This window comes from Mobula birostris, chromosome 8, assembly GCF_030028105.1.
Source record: "Mobula birostris isolate sMobBir1 chromosome 8, sMobBir1.hap1, whole genome shotgun sequence".
In the NCBI taxonomy this organism is placed as follows: domain Eukaryota; kingdom Metazoa; phylum Chordata; class Chondrichthyes; order Myliobatiformes; family Myliobatidae; genus Mobula; species Mobula birostris.
In genome coordinates, this window is record NC_092377.1 from 70,366,803 (window position 1) to 70,384,847 (window position 18,045).

The following is an 18,045-nucleotide window of genomic DNA, read 5'->3' on the forward strand; positions in this document are numbered from 1 at the left end:
ATCTCCCTCTACAAATGGATTCTTGACTTCCTAATTGAGAGTCCATAGTCAGTGTGGATTGGAAATAACATCTCCTCAGCAGTGGTTCACCTCAAGGAGGAGTGCTTAGCTCCCTACGCTCATGACTGTGTGGCTAACCACAGCTCAAACACCATCTATAATTTTGCCGGTAACACAACCGTTGGTGGCAGGATATCCGACTACAAGGAGGCATACAGGAGTGAGATAGATCAGCTGGATGAGTGGTGTCACGACAACTGTGCACTCAGCGTCAGTAAGACCGAGGAATTGATTGTGCACTTCAGGAAGGGGTAGTCCAGGGAAAATGCACCGTCTTCATCGAGCAGTCTGCAGCAGAAAGGGTGGGTAGTTCTAAGTTCTGGGATACTTACATCTCTGAAACTCTATCCTGGGCCCAACATGTTGGTGTGACTACGAAGGAGACATGCCAGCGTCTATATTTCATTAGGAGTTTGAGGAGATTTAACCAAAGACTCCCACAATGTTTTACAGTTGTACCATGGAGAGCATTCTAACTGGTTGCATCACTGTCTGGTATGGAATGGCCACTGCTCAGGACTGGGAAAAGCAGCAAGGGGTTACAAACTGAGCCAGATTCATCCTGGGCACTAGCCTCCCAGCATCGAGGACAGCTTGAGAGGGTGACGTCTCAAAAAGGCAGCATCCACAGTCATGACCCTCATCACCCAGGACTTGCTCTCTTCTTAGTGCTACCATCAGAGAGGAGGAACCGGAGCCCGAAGACACACAACCAACGTTTAGGAACAGCTTCTTCCCCTCTGCCATCAGATTTCTGAACAGAGAGTGAAACAACCCATGAACACCACCTCACTATTGTTGCTCTCTTTTTGGACTACTTGCTTAATTTACTTTTTAATAGATAGACTTTTATTGTAATTGATGGTATTTTTAATTCATTGCACTTTACTGCTGCTGCAAAACAACAAATTTCATGATACATGTCAGTAATATTAAACCTGATTGTGTTTCTGATCTGATTCAAGAGCACTGTTGTCACTCATGTGGCCTGTCAGGTGGTACACTGTATTGTCACCACACGCGTTCTCCTGGACATCTTCTTGGTAGTCTTCCAAAGTCAAATTACATCAAGCTTTTATACTCTTGAGCAGAAAGCGATTATTCAATACAATTTCAAAAGCTACGATGACATTGTTTACTTCAGTATTTTGTGCCTGTCAAATTTTCCCATTGAAGTACATATAGTATTTACTATGAAAGTGCATTGTAATTAATAAGGCACCTCTGAAGGTACAGACACCTCTGTTGGGAGAAACTAATTCACACAGATGGTCTAAAAGCTTCTGACAGAGATCCCAGCCACCCAAAATTACACTGTGAGAGCTGACTCAGAGTACACAAATATCCTAACTATTGATACGTCAGCTGTGCCTGTGGCGTACAATATATTATGTGCAATATCATCAGTCTGGTCTACAGGCTTCCATGAATGGTGCAAATAACTTAAGCCAATAGATTTGGTTTGCTGCAGTCCAATTAATATGACCTCTTTATCTTACACTTGGCTGATGTATAGGAGAACATCTCATGATCAATTCACTTCGCAAAGCAAATACCTCAGCTGTCCAGCCCACTGCTATGGGCCAACAGTCCGCTCTGTGGATAGTTCTCTTTGTTTGCAAAGCTGTCCTTGTAACTTCAAATTGATCAGTGCTTGCAATTTACATATATTGTATATTGCAATTTGCTATATTCACGTAATTCCATAACTCCTGAATAATCCCTAACAGAGTAGATAGGCCAAAGAGCCTGTTTCTGTGCTGTATTACTCTATCACTGTATGACACACGCACACACAACAATCTGCACAGAAGAGATGGGGGAGCAGTTGGCTGTAGTATAGCAGACATCCCACCTCTCCCGGAAGTTCCGGGAGTCTCCTGCATATTAATAGTGGCTCCCTGATGCCCGCAAATTATATACAATATCCTGGAAATCAATTCTTTTGAGAGTGAGCGAGCCAGCGATAGAGAGAGCATGAGAGACACCACAAGAGCGAGAGAGCGAGCGTGAAAGAGACCATGAGAGCGAGAGAAAGAGAGCGAAGAGAGAAAGGGAGCGCAAGAGAGATCACGAGAGCGAGAGAGAGAGAGCGCAAGAGCGAGCGCACGCCATGGCAGAGTGTTCCAAAAAAAGAAAATATAAAACGTACGTCACCCCAGACTACACTAAAGTGTACCCCTGCCTAATAGTGGTCAAAAATAATGACAGTTGCTCGCTGCACTATTTGCAACAGTGGCTTTTCTATTGCCCATGGTGGGTTAGGACTGTAAAAGACATGTTGAGGTGAGTTTAACAGGTGTCATTCGTTCATGAGCATAGCTAACGTTATTTAAACTAGCTGGCTAGCTGCTAAGGAGCTACTCTATTGCAGACATCCCACCTCTCCCGGAAGTTCTGGGAGCCTCCCGTAAATTAATGGTGCTACCTCCCTGAAATGAGTTTTTGCAGGGTGGGATGTCTGGTATAGTATAATACGCCTTGCTACCACTCACGTACAGAGTCATTGAGTCACATGGCATGGAAGCCAGCCAGTTGCCCCAGCTTATCCATGCTGACCAAGATTCCCATCTTTGGTAATTCCACTTTCCTGCATTTGGCACATGTCCCTCCATTCCTCTCCTATCCTGCCAAAGACAGTATAAAATGTGTAATATAGCATAGGAAAGTGTATGGTCATGCACTTTGGTAGAAGAAATAAAGGTGTAGACTATTTTCTAAATGGGGACAAAATTAAAAAATCAGAGGTGCAAAGGGACTTGGGAGTTCTCATACCATATTCCCTAAAGGTTAACCTGCAGGTTAAGTCAGTGGTAAGGAAGGCAAATGTAATGTTAGCAGTCATTTCGATGGGACTGGAACACAAGAACAAGGATGTGATGCTGAAACTTTATAAGGCATTGGTCAGACCGCACTTGGAGTATCGTAAGCAGTTTTGGGCCCCTTTTCTAAGAAAAGATGTGCTGGCATCGGACAGGGTTCAGAGAGATTCACGAGACTGATTCCTAGAATGAAAGGGTTAAAGCATGAGGGGCATTTGATGACTCTGGGCCTGTACTCGCTGAAGTTTAGAAGTCGGGGGTGTGGGAGGGAATCTCATAGAACCACATTGAACACTGAAAGGCCTAGATAGAGTGGATGTGGAGAGGATGTTTCCTATAGTGGGTGAGTCTAGAACCAAAGGGTACAGCCTCAGAATAGAGGGACATCCATTTAGAAAAGAGATGAGGAAGAAATTTCTTTAGCCAGAGGGTGGTGAATCTGTGGAATTCATTGCCACGGTTGGCAGTGGAGGCCAAGTCATTGAATATATTTAAAGTGGAGGTTGATAGGTTCTCGATTAGTCAGGGCATCAAAGGTTACAGGAAGAAGGCAGGAGAATGGGGTTGAGAGGGGTTGATAAATCAACCATGATAAAATGGTGAAGCTGTCTCGATGGATCGAGTAGCCTAACTTTACTCTTTCCATGTACCAGTCCAAATGCTTTTGCTGAATGTTGCGATTGAACCTATCTTACCAGCTTTCTGGAAGCCTGTTCTATATCCCATGTAAAAAAATCATCCCGTAATGTTAATGATGAGCATGTATATGGAAAATAAAGTATTTTGCATTTTAGTAGGAGCACAGGTTTCAAGTAAGGGGTCTTTACATCATTGTACGATGACGGTCCCTTGTAATTTGCACAACATTGAATTATTTAATTATTCTATTCGGGACATGCCTTGATGCAAGTTGGACCATCTGCTGAGGTGAAATTATGCACTGTGTCCTATCCCCTGAAAATGGTGAAAATGGAGATCTTGTTTCCACCTTTCAGGAACTATAGGAATCTCATAAAATACCAGCCAACGTTTGCTCAACATCCTCTGCTGTGACACTCTGGGCACGAATACCGCTCACCTAGAACCTTGAAGATGTGCTCAGCTTCATCTCGCAGCCAGAATCGCTCTAAGGTTCCTTTATTTAGGTGTAGATGTTGCACTGCTGGACTGCTGGTGAAGGTCAGGTCCTTGACAAGTCTGGAAAATTCACAAGTACTGTTGGAGCTACAGTGCTGCAACATTAGTTTTCCAAAGACTGGCTTCAACACACACTGAGTGACATGATGTTGTTGTACTTATGCAGTGGGTAAAGCAAACTTTGCCAACGCATGGCTGGTAAATAGTAATCATTCTATATCAGCATACAGAGAGGTAGAGACTGAGCTTCATTCTTAAGTAACTTTATTTATTTTCTTCAGGCACGCTAAATTCAAGTCTACAAATAACAGCATGACCCCTGCTGGCTTGGAGCAGAACAATTAGCAACCAGACGCGTTCAGCTGTAAGTATATAGATTACTACTTTAATTATATAAATCCCCTACTGATAACTTGATAAATATTAATACCTATACATGACTTCCCTCTGAAAATTAAGTACCAACATCTGGGATCTCAGTCTCATATGCTTTGAATATTTTGGAAGAAGTTTTGATTTTTAAGTAAATCTGTGAGATTATTAAATTTCTTCCAGCATTGTGGCCGAATCTTTGGGCGCTCCATCCCAGAACTGCCCTCCACGATGACTTCCTCCCATCCCTTATTCATTCTGGTTCCAGATAGCTTCCTGGTCATTGCAGTTTGTTGGGCCTGTCTTGGATTGTCCACCTCTCTGACCAGGTGTTGAGGTCAGTATGGGTGTAAGAGGATGCTACCCCCACATCAGCCCTGTTGTCTACAATCTGCACATTGACTTCCTGAAGCGGTTGGAGTCAGAGCAGATCTCAAGTTAAGAGGTAGTGTGAAATAAAGCAGGCTGCTGTAGGACACCACAAATGGAGAAAACATTATGGTGATATCAGAACTGTCCGTTTCTGACTGTATTGTCACAGGAAAGCAGCATCTATCATCATGGACACCCCCCAGTCAGGTCATGCTCTCTTCTCACTGCCTCCATCAGGAAAAAGGTACAGGGGCCTCGGGACTCACACATCCAGGTTCAGGAACAGTTATTGCCCCTCAATTATCAGGCTCTTGAAGCACTGAGGATAACTTCACGTGCCCCATCACTGAATTGTTCCCACAACCTGTGGGCTCACTTTCAAGGAATCTTCATCTCATGTTATGGATATTTATTATTTATTTATTATTATTTATTTTTACGTAGTTTGTTGTCTCTTGCACACTGGTTGTTCACCCTATTGGTGCGGTCTTCTATTGATTCTATTATAGTTGTTGGGTATATTGAGTATGCCTGCAAGAAAGTAAATCTCAGTGTTGTATACAGTAACATATATGTACTTTGATGGTAAATTTACCTCAAGCTTTGAACTTTTGAACTTTGACATGCATCTATGACAGGGGTTCAATTCTTCTTTCTTCATTGGTACAACTTGCCCTGATGGGCATGTCTCACAGCCCTGATAATCATAACACATGCACAAAAAGAAGCCCCATTAATTTATTTGACTTTGCTTTTTATCTATCTTTTATTTGAGATTATTGTTCCTTGAAACTGTTACCAAAATGCACAAATTTTGCTTTTCATCTGTGCAATGAATAAACAATGCCAGCAAGAACATACTCTAATATAAAGTATTCACCCCTCTTGGAAGTTTTCATGTTTTATTGTTTTACATCATTGAATCACAGTGGATTTAACTTGGCTTTTTTTTGACACCGATCAACAGAAAAAAACCTTTAGTGTGCCAAAGTGAAAACAGATCTCTGCAAAGTGATCTAAATTAATTACAAATATAAAACACAAAATAATTGATTGCATAAGTATTCACCCCTTTAATGTGACACACCAAATCATCACTGGTGCAGCCAATTGGTTTTAGAAGTCACATAATTAGTTAAATGGAGATTACCTGTGTGCAGTCAAGGTGTTTCAATTGATTGTAGTTAAAAATACACCTGTAACTGGAAGGTTTGACTGAACTGTGGTGGGTGCTTGAGAGGGAGATGAGTGGATGAGTGGCGGAGTGGCTGAGTTGGCTTGACTGGAAGCTGGCTGTGTTTTGCTTGATGTGTGAATGTGGTTTGGAACCTGTTGAGGGAAAGAGAGTGGGGAAGAAATGAAAATTGCTGGGAGGGGGTTGTGTGGGTCCGGTAATGGTGGACAAGATAAGAGGTGGGGTTGAGGGAAAGAAAGTGGAGAAGGAGAGGGATAGAGACTTGGGACCAGAGGTAGGTAGCTGGGGAGAGATGGATTATTGTGAAGGGAGAAATAAAGGGAATGAGGAGGTAATGAGGGGTCGGATGAATAAAAACCAAGACAAAGGGAATAAAAGAATAAGAAATGATAGTGGAGAAAGCTCTGAAAGTGAGGAAGATGAACAAGCGCAGAGAGGAGGTGTTGTCATAATTAGGTTTAATGAGAAGGCTCAGGGACATATGAAGAAAATTAACCTGTTTGTGCTAACAACAACTCTGACAAATAAGATAAGGGAAATAGTATTTGCAGAAGTCCTTAATGATGGCAACTTATTGGTAAGATGTACGAATGAGGAACAACTTGAGAAAGCACTCAAGCTAAAAGAGATAGGAAAATGCAAGGTGGAATACACTGGGAGGGTGGGAGCACAAAATAGTGGTTCTAAAGGAGTGATCATGGGGATACCAATGGGTATAAATATGGAGGAGTTAAAGAGGAATATCAAAGGAGGGAAAGTAATGAATGTTCAAAGACTGAAAACAACAAAGGAGGGAGTGAAAAAGGAAAGTGAATCTGTATTGATTGAATTTGAAGAAGAAAGAGTGCCAAGGAAGGTGTTCCTGGGTTTCATGAGTTACCCAGTAAGGGTGTATGTGCCAAAGCCACTGAGGTGCTATAATTGTCAAAGGTTTGGACATGTGGCTAAAAACTGTAAAAGGCAGAGGAGATGTGCTAGATGTGGGGATGATCATGAATATGGAAAGTGCGGAACAGGAGTTCAACCAAAATACTGCAATTGTGGAGGAGCTCATAATGTTGCATATAGTGGGTGTGAGGTTGTGAGACGGGAGACTAAAATTCAAGAAATAAGAGTGAAAAGAAAGATCAGTTGTGCAGAAGCTGTAAGAATGTCAAGAGAACAGAATAATGCTCCTAATGAACAGGGAGCAATAGGGATACGAGAGATGCAACAAAGAACAAATGACAGGATTTATGTAGACAAAAAGGTTCTAGTAACATTCATTGCAGGAGTGATTAATAGTATGGCTGAGGTAAAGTCAAAAAGTGACAAAATTCAGCTGGTGGTAAAAGCAGCAGTAAACCATTTAGGGTTAGTAGGACTGACATGGGAGGAAGTGAGGGAGAACCTCAGTAATTAGTCAAGCCAGGAAGTGTCATGTGTTGGTTAATACTAATTATGGTGATTCTTTTACAATGGAATGCAAGGAGCTTACTGGCCAATAGCCAGGAATTCAAGCACTTTATTAAAGAAATGGTTGTAAAACCGGATGTAGTGTGTATTCAGGAAACTTGGTTGAAACCAACTTTAGACTTTGTGGTATATGGGTATACAATGATAAGGAAAGATAGAAATCTAGGGGGAGGAGGGGGTTGTGCTATGTTAATCAAACAAGGTATACCATATAGGGTACTGGAAAAAGGAGATGATCAGGAATACATAGTGGTGGAAGTGTGGGAGAGAGGGGAGGGAGTGGTTATAATTAACTACTACAATCCATGTAAAAGATTGGATTTGGACAGCCTATTAAAGATACAAGGACAAAACAGACATAAAGTAGTGTGGTGTGCAGATTTCAATGCTCATAGCACAATATGGGGGGATCAGATTACAGATCCAAATGGAAAGGTAATTGAAGATTTGATGGAAGAAAGGGATTTGGTGTGTATGAATGATGGTAGCGGCACAAGGATAGATATAACAACAGGAACTGAGTCAGTGTTAGATATTACGTTAGTGTCTAATACCTTGGCTGGCATTAGTAACTGGGGAGTTTGGACTGCTTCAACAGTAGGCAGTGATCACTACCCAGTTTTGTGTTCATTGGGTGAAAGAGTTGAAGTAAGACCAGGTGGCGGAACCCCAAAGTGGGTGTTTGAAAAAGCTGATTGGGGTAAGTTCCAGAAGTTGAGTGAAGAAGGGTTGACAAAGATTGATATTTCTGGAAATGTAGATGAATTAAACAGTCAGGTGACTTCAGCAATTATCATGGCAGCAGAAGGATCTATACCTAGGAGTAAAAATAGGATGAATAGAAAAATGGTACCATGGTGGACAGAGGAATGTTGTCAGGCTGTAAAAAAACAGAAATAGAGCATTCAGGCTAGTTAAAAGAACCCATAATATGCAGCATTTGGTTCAATATAAGAAAGCACAGGCAGTGGTGAGAAGAACTATACGTCAGCTAAAAGGGCAAGTTGGAGGAGTTTTTATGACAAGGTAGGAAGAACAACACCTGTGGGAGAGATATGGGGAATGATTAAGAGGATGGGAGGAGATAGAAGTGAATGGGAATATCCAGTAATGATATCTGAGGAGGAAACTGCAGTCTCCAGTAGGGATAAGGCTGAGGTCATGGCCAAGTCATTTGTACTGATACACAGTTCAGAAAATTTGTCTGAAGAAGGGAAAGAATAATGAGCCAACACCCAGGTGTGTTAAGCAGGAGGGAAGGAACAGATGATATAATTGATGATCCATTTACATTAGCAGAAATGGTGAGAGCAATAAAGAGATCGAGACCAACCTCCCCAGGGAAAGATCTGATATGCTCTGTGATGCTAAAAAATCTAGGACGAGGAGTGCTCTTGAAGTTGTTGCATTTTTATGACAGAGTGTGGGAGGAGGGAAGATTACCAAGTGCATGGAAAGAAGCAGTAGTAATTCCAATAAGGAAGCCTGGCAAGGATCTGTCAAAACCCACTAGCTACAGACCAATTGCATTAACATCAAGTATATGTAAGATAATGGAAAGGATGATAACAGAAAGGTTATCATATGAGCTTGAGAAAAGGGGAATGCTGGCAAGTTATCAGAGTGGTTTTAGAAAGGGAAGGAATTCCATGGACTCAGTGATTATGTTAGAGACTGAAATAAGGAAGGCCCAGGCAAATAGAGTCAGTAGTGGCAGTGTTCTTTGACATTGAAAAAGCCTATGATATGATGTGGAAGGAAGGATTATTAATTAAGCTGCACAAGATGGGGGTTGGTGGGAGAGTTTTTAATTGGATTAAAGATTTTTTGTTTGATAGAAAAATTCAAGTTCGGATTGGATCAGAATTATCAAAACAGTATATAGTGGAAAATGGCACACCTCAAGGTAGTGTGATTAGCCTGTTACTTTCCATCATTATGATCAATGATGTCTTCACAAAGGTACCAGTGGATATAGGTAGGTCACTGTTTGCGGATGATGGAGCCTTGTGGAAAAGAGGCAGGAACATGGACCATATAATCAGGAAACTACAAGAAGCAATTGATGAAGTGGTGGAGTGGGGTTATGATTGGGGATGTAGATTTTCAGTAGATAAAAGTCAAACTGTATTTTTTTTTTACCAGGAAAAGGGTTGAGGTAGGGAAGAAGTTAAGGATGTATGGGGTTGAATTAGAAAGGGTTGCATCATTTAAATTTCTGGGAGTTATATTTGATTCACGATTAACATGGGCAGACCATATCAGGAAAGTTGAGGAGAAATGCAAAAAAAGTAATAAATGTGATGAGATGTTTGACTGGTAGGGAATGGGGAGCAAGTTGTTCATCTTTGAAGAGAATGTATGTGGCTTTAGTGAGATCTGTACTGGATTATGGAAATATAGCATATGGATCAGCAGTTAGGTCTCTTATAAAGAAACTGGATGTGATTCAGGCTCAGGCCTTGAGAGTGTGCAGTGGGGCTTTTAAAACGTCACCAGTGTCAGCCCTACAGGTAGAAATGGGAATAATGCCTTTGGAACTAAGAAGGATGCAACTGATGGCAAACTACTGGGCTAACTTGCAGGGGCACAATGATTCTCACCCTACTAAAGGAGTGTTGCAGGAGTGCTGGGAAAATGGGAGGTTTCAGAGGGATACCTTTAGTCGGGTAGGGAATGATATCGCGAAAGAATGTGGAGTATTTGATGTGAGGATAAGTCCTTCAGTAGTTTATCCGGTTGTAGCTCCATTGAAGCTTGTATGGCCTGACATAGACTGGCATTTGTTAGAGGTAAAAAAGAAAGTAAGATATAAAACAGATTTGGTAAATGCATTTAACTATCATGTGATGGAAAAGTATAGTGATTATACTCACATTTATATGGATGGTGCGAAGGAACCTGAAACAGGAGTGACAGGGTTTGGGGTGGTAATACCAGCAAAAGAAATTGGAATCAGCAGAAGAACATCTAATAAGTTAGGGGTGTTTACAGTGGAGATGCTGGCAGTGTTGGTTGCGTTGCAATGGGTGCAGAAAGCCAGACAAGCCAAAGCATTGATATGTTCAGATTCATCCTCAGTTCTAGCAAGTTTAAGGTCTTTTCACACAAACAGTCGGCAAGATGTACTTTATGAAGTCCTTCAGTCCTTCAGTTAGTTACAAGAATTGCAAATCAGGGAGGTCAGGTAAAATTTCTATGGGTTCCAGCACATGTAGGGGTGAAGGGGAATGAGAGGGTGGATGAGTTGGCAAAGAGGGCATTAAAGAAAGAAAATGTGGAAATGCACATTAGTATCAGTAAAGCAGAGGTTAAGTGTGTAATCTGGGAAAAAGTCAACCGAATGTGGCAAGAAAGATGGGACAGGGAGGGGAAAGGGAGGCATTTATATCAAATACAAAAGAGTGTTGCAGTTATTAGGGTAGGTAATGGAAACAGAAGAGAGGAAATTGTGTGGACTAGGTTAAGACTGGGGCATTGTGCATTAAACAAAACATTGAAAATGATAGGGAAACACCAGACAGGATTGTGTGAGGAATGTCAGGAAGAGGAGTCAGTAGAACATGTAGTTTTGTGTTGCAGGATTTGTTTTGTGTGTGTGAGATTGGGTGAAGGGATTTAGAATGTATGTCTAGTGCACATTCTGGAGCAGAGGGTGGTGGTAATGCACCATTAAGCTGGATGCCAACCGCCGTAAAACAAGATACAGACAGACACAGACAGAAGGTCTGACTGCTGTTGAGTCAGTATCCTGGCAAATCTACACCATGAAGACAAAGAACACTCCAAGCAACTCTGTGAAAAGGTTCTTGAAAAGCACAACTCAGGATATGAATACAAGAAAATTTCCAAGTCACTGAATATCCCTTGGAGTACAGTTTAGTCAATCATCAAGAAATGGAAAGAATATGGCACAGCTGTAAATCTGCCCACAGCAGGCTGTCCTAAAAAAAAAACCGAGTGACTGTAGAAAAAGGGGACTAGTGAGGGAGGCCACCAAGAGACCTATGACAACTCAGGAGGAGTTACAAGCTTCAGTGGCTGAGATGGAAGAGATTGCACATACGACAACTGTTGTCTGGGTGCTTCACCAGTTGCTGCTTTATGGGAGAGTGGCAAAGAGAAAGCCACTATTGGTGGGGTGGGGAACTCACATGAAATCTTGGTTAGACAACTGTGACTTGGGAAAAGACTGGTTTTCCAGCAAGACAATAACCATAAGGATGAAACCAAAGCTTCACAGGAATGGGTTAAGTACAACAAAGCTAATGCCCTGGAATGGCCAAGTCAGGGTCCAGACTTCAATCCAACTGAGAATTTGTGGCTGGGCTTGAAAAGGGCTGTTCACTTGCGGTCCCCATGCAATCTGACAGAGCTTGAGCAGTCTTGTTTTTAAAAAAAAAAAGAAGAAAGAATGGGGGAAAATTGCATTCTCCAGATGTACAAAGCTGATAGTGACCTATCCACACAGACTCAAGGCTGTTATTGCTGCTGAAGGTGCATCTACTGAACACTGACTCGAAGGGGGTGAGCAATTATGCACTTCATTATTTTGTATTTAATAATTGTAATAAATTTAGACCAATTTGTAGAAATTTGCTTTCATTTTAACACAGAGTCTTTTCTGTTGATCAGTGTCAAAAAAGCCAAATTAAATCCACTGTGATTCAATGTTGTAAAACAAGAAAACTTCCAAGGGGGGTGAATACTTTTTATGGGAGCTGTAGTTTCAGAAGCTGCAGCTAACTTTTAGATTGTACAACATGGGAATAGTTCAGCATTACTGGAAAAGCTGGTGCTCTGAAGCTTGGGGTAACAGTGTTTGAGGATGGGGGATCCTTACTGGCTCATAGTGTGACAACTTAACCCTGATATCAGACCTGTGTTCTACAGTTCCCAAGAATGCTGCCTCTGCTCACAACACAGTTTATAGAGTTTACTGAGTGCACAAGACACAGGATAAGATAAACTTAAATCAAAAGTCTAATCATGTTATGACACACTGGGAAACTGGTGCTTGTTACACCACAGTTTGATCCCAAGTGTTGACAATTCCTTCCCCCCCCCCCCCATAGATTACATTTTTCATCGAAGTATGTATACAGAATACAACTCTAAGATTCATCCTCCCTCGAGAAAACATCAAACACCTAGAGTACGAAAAAAGAACAAATGGCGAAAAACAAGCAAACAACACATAGGATATCAAACATCAAACCAGTTTAGTTTGGTTGAGCACTAGATCGCTAGTCAATGCAGTGTCTCTCTTTGCCAAAGTGCTCCAGTTCACATTGGTCACCCTGATCAAACTACTCAAAAACAGCAAGAAAAGAGTAACCGGAATCCAAGAACACATGCAACATGAACCTGAAAGATCCCCAAATGAGTCCCAAGGCCCTGTACTATCCCCTGACAGCAGCTAACAAGAGGGAGAGGTAGATCAGTCAAACATGGGCAGATGGAGCCCAACACCTGCCCATCTTTCTTTCTCATCTTTGTTGACTTCAAACTTGCTCAAAGACTCAGTCGGAGAGAAGCAATGTAGTCGATCGTGTGCTCGTGCCCTTAATGCCTCAGTCAGAGTGAAACAACAGAGTCGATTCTGGGCTCATGCCCTTGATGGATGCCTCAGTCAGAGAGGAGCAACAGAGTCGAGCGTGGGTTCGTGCCCTCGATGCCTCAGTGAAAGAGGAGCAACAGAGTCAATCGTGGGCTTGTGCCCTCGATGGATGCCTCAGTCAGACCATGGGCTTGTGATCTCGATGGATGCCTCAGTCAGATCATGGGCTCATATCCCATCTCTAGGCTACCAAGCCTCCAGGCTGCACACTCTGCTCCAAATCTCACTGAACTCCCTTGGAGGGAGCCAAGCACCAGCTCATCCGATTGGCCACAAAGCACACCAGTCACCCGCTGCTTAGTAGTAGGATCATATTTGAAGAAAAGCAGTCAAAGAAGTAAAACAAGTAGTGACTATCATCAGGATGTTGCCGTTGGTTGCCTTTTTTTTTCTCAATGACACCATCTTGACTGATATCCAGTATCAGCAGTTCTTGCGTCTTTGTTTTTCTTAACATTGCAATGCCACATAAATGCACATCTTTCAATTTCTGCATTTTATTTTCTGGATTTTATGGTTTTGCCTTTACTTGAATTAGATCAGCATATTTGCAGATGACACCAAGATTGGGGGTGTATTGGTCTGCGAGGAAAGCTATCAAAGCTTGCAGCGGGAACTGGACCAGTTGGGAAAATGGACTGAAAAATGGCAGATGGAATTTAATACAGACAAATGTGAGGTGTTGAACTTTGGGAGGACCAACCACGGTAGGTCTTTCACGGTGAGCGGTAGGGTACTGAGGAGTGCAGTAGAAGACGGGGATCTGGGGATACAGGTCCATAATTCCTAGAAAGTGGTGTCACAGGTAGACATAGAAACATAGAAAGATAGAAAATAGGTGCAGGAGTAGGCCATTCAGCCCTTCGAGCCTGCACCGCCATTTATTATGATCATGGTTGATCATCCAACTCAGAACCCTGCACCAGCCTTCCCTCCATAGCCCCTGATCCCCGTAGCCACAAGGGCCATATCTAACTCCCTCTTAAATATAGCCAATGAACTGGCCTCAACTGTTTCCTGTGGCAGAGAATTCCACAGATTCACCACTCTCTGTGTGAAGAAGTTTTTCCTAATCTCGGTCCTAAAAGGCTTCCCCTTTATCCTCAAACTGTGACCCCTCATTCTGGACTTCCCCAACATTGGGAACAACCTTCCTGCATCTAGCCTGTCCAATCCCTTTAGGATTTTATATGTTTCAATCAGATCACCCCTCAATCTTCTAAATTCCAACAAGTACAAGCCTAGTTCATCCAGTCTTTCTTCAATCTGGTGAACCTTCTTTGTACTCCCTCTATGGCAAGGATGTCTTTCCTCAGATTAGGGGACCAAAACTGCACACAATACTCCAGGTGTGGTTTCACCAAGGCCTTGTACAACTGCAGTAGTACCTCCCTGCTCCTGTACTCGAATCCCCTCACTATAAATGCCAGAATACCATTCGCCTTTTTCACCGCCTGCTGTACCTGCATGCCCACTTTCAATGACTGGTGTATAATGACACCCAGGTCTCATTGCACCTCCCCTTTTCCTAATCGGCCACCATTCGGATAATAATCTGTTTTCCTATTTTTGCCACCAAAGTGAATAACTTCACATTTATCCACATTAAGTTGCATCTCCCATGAATTTGCCCACTCACCCAACCTATCCAAGTCACCATGCATCCTCTTAGCATCCTCCTCACAGCTAACACTGCCACCCAGCTTCGTGTCATCCGCAAACTTGGAGATGCTGCATTTAATTCCCTCATCCAAGTCATTAATATATATTGTAAACAACTGGGGTCCCAGCACTGAGACTTGCGGTACCCCACTAGTCACTGCCTGCCATTCTGAAAAGGTCCTGTTTATTCCCACTCTTTGCTTCCTGTCTGCTAACCAATTCTCTATCCACATCAATACCTTACGCCCAATACCGTGTGCTTTAAGTTTGCACACTAATCTCCTGTGTGGGACCTTGTCAAAAGCCTTTTGAAAATCCAAATATACCACATCCACTGGTTCTCCCCTATCCACTCTACTAGTTACATCCTCAAAAAATTCTATGAGATTCGTTAGACATGATTTTCCTTTCACAAATCCATGCTGACTTTGTCCAATGATTTCACCGCTTTCCAAACCTGCTGTTATCACATCTTTGATAACTGACTCCAGCAGTTTCCCCACCACCGACGTTAGGCTAACCGGTCTATAATTCCCCCGTTTCTCTCTCCCTCCTTTTTTTAAAAAGTGGGGTTACATTAGCCACCCTCCAATCCTCAGGAACTAGTCCAGAATCTAACAAGTTTTGAAAAATTATCACTAATGCATCCACTATTTCTTGGGCTACTTCCTTAAGCACTCTGGGATGCAGACCATCTGGCCCTGGGGATTTATCTGCCTTTAATCCCTTCAATTTACCTAACACCACTTCCCTACTAACATGTATTTTGCTCAGTTCCTCCATCTCACTGGACCCTCTGTCCCCTACTATTTCTGGAAGATTATTTATGTCTTCCTTAGTGAAGACAGAACCAAAGTAATTATTCAATTGGTCTGCCATGTCCTTGCTCCCCATAATCAATTCACCTGTTTCTGTCTGTAAGGGACCTACATTTGTCTTTACCAGTCTTTTCCTTTTTACATATCTATAAAAGCTTTTACAGTCAGTTTTTATGTTCCCTGCCAGTTTTCTCTCATAATCTTTTTTCTCCTTCCTAATTAAGCTCTTTGTCCTCCTCTGCTGAACTCTGAATTTCTCCCAGTCCTCAGGTGAGCCACTTTTTCCGGCTAATTTGTATGCTTCTTCTTTGGAATTGATACTATCCCTAATTTCTCTTGTCAGCCACGGGTGCACTACCTTCCTTGATTTATACTTTTGCCAAACTGGGATGAACAATTGTTGTAGTTCATCCATGCAATCTTTAAATGCTTGCCATTGCATATCCACCGTCAATCCTTTAAGTGTCATTTGCCAGTCTATCTTAGCTAATTCACATCTCATACCATCAAAGTTACCCCTCTTTAAGTTCAGAACCTTTGTTTCTGAATTAACTATGTCACTCTCCATCTTAATGAAGAATTCCACCATATTATGGTCACTCGATTCCACATCTTCCCGGCTTATGTCCTTCCTTTCTATTGCGTTAGTCTCTTCTTTAACCAGCAACGCCACCCCACCTCCCCTTCCTTCATGTCTATCCCTCCTGAATATTGAATATCCCTGAACGTTGAGCTCCCATCCTTGGTCACCCTGGAGCCATGTCTCTGTGATCCCAACTATATCATATTCATTAGTAACAATCTGCACTTTCAATTCATCCACCTTGTTATGAATGCTCCTTGCATTGACATACAAAGCCTTCAGGCGCTCTTTTACAACTCTCTTAGCCCTTATACAATTATGTTGAAAAGTGGCCCTTTTTGATGCTTGCCCTGGATTTGTCGGCCTGCCACTTTTACTTTTCTCCTTACTACTTTTTGCTTCTACCCTCACTTTACACCCCTCTGTCTCTCTGCACTGGTTCCCATCCCCCTGTTGTGAACTAACCTCCTCTCGCCTAGCCTCTTTAATTTGATTCCCACCCCCCAACCATTCTAGACAGGGTTATAAAGAAAATTTTTGGCACAATGGTCTTCATAAATCAAAGTATTCAGTACAAGAGTTAGGATGTTATGTTGAAGTTTTATAAAATATTAGTGAGGCATAATTTGGCGTATTGTGTCCAGTTCAGGTCACCTAACTACAGGAAGGATATCAATAAAACTGAAAAAGTACAGAGAGAAATTACAAGGATGTTGTCATAACTTGAGAAGCTGAGACGTAGGGAAAGGTTGAATAGGTGAGAAGCAGAGGACAGTGAGGGGAGACTTGATTGAAGTATACAAAATTGTGAGGGATGTAGGTAGGGTAAATACAAACAACCTTTTCTTTCCCCCCACTAAGGTTGGGCCAGACCAGAACTAGAGGTCATGGTCACCTGCAGAAGTGTATGTGTATTCGATTTCATCACCCAGGGGAAGTTTGGATAAGTACGTGGATGGGGAGGGTGATGGAGAGTTATGTTCCTGGTGCAGGTCAATGGGACCAGGCAGATTAATAGTTCGACACAGGTAACAGACTTGATGGCCTAACTCTGCTGCTGTGTCTTGTGGTCTATGGTCTTATATGGGCCAAAGGGTCTGATTCTGTGCTGTAGTGCTCTGTGGTGTTTTAAAGAATGCTCTCTCTGTTTGGTTGATCAAAATGGATTTCCAATGGTAGTAAAGTTACGTATATCCACTTGGTCATGTGCTCTTGGGGAAGTGAGTGAGGCTGTGCTGAGTTTGAAGTGAAGGTGAGAGTATGTTGAGAAGGTGAGTGTCTGCAGTTTGAGCATGTACTCCATATTGTGAGAGGACTACATGCAGCTAGCTGGACTGCAGTCTGGATGTTAATGAATCTATCTGGTAGGATAGGACTATAAGTGGTGGTGTAAAGGGAATTGTGTTGTATGAAGTGAATGTAGGCAGAATGAGGGTAGCTTCAAGCATTAGGAGCATCGCTTATCGTTGGGAGTACAGCGGGAAGAAACGGAAGGTGCAATTCAAGGCAGTAGTACAAGAGATGTTCAATAGTACAAGAAGTGTTCAATCCTGATGCTCATGAGGTCACAAAACCTCCTTCCACATCAAAAAAAGGACCTGGAAGTAACACACTGACTGTTAACCAGCGCTACTGAGATGTGCTTGATGGTGGCCTTGGAGGATGTTTGTGTTCAAATAAAATAACGGCTGCAAAGATAAAACTCAAACAAAATGCAGCATAATGTAAAAAAGGCACGTTAGGCAGTTTTGTGGGGGGGGATCACTTGCAAGGCAAAAACTCAGTTTGGGCATATTTAGCTGTGCATCAAAAAGCTCTTATTGACATATACTGAGTAATATATTTGAAACTGAAACATTACTTTAATAAAAAGCACCATTATAGAGGGTACAGAAGTCTTTACAGCCATTGAATAGTTCAACCTGACCTTGGAAAATTTGCCTTGGGAA

At 42.2% G+C, this 18,045-nt stretch overlaps 1 long non-coding RNA gene across 1 annotated transcript in view; it reads left to right on the forward strand.

The window, feature by feature from the left end:
- LOC140201389 (uncharacterized) overlaps window positions 1–18,045 on the forward strand; it is a 123,551-nt gene that overhangs the window by 92,315 nt on the left and 13,191 nt on the right. The window contains exon 4 of the long non-coding RNA XR_011886849.1: window positions 4,301–4,383. This is a non-coding gene — a long non-coding RNA (uncharacterized lncRNA). The remainder of the gene's footprint in view (window positions 1–4,300; window positions 4,384–18,045) is intronic.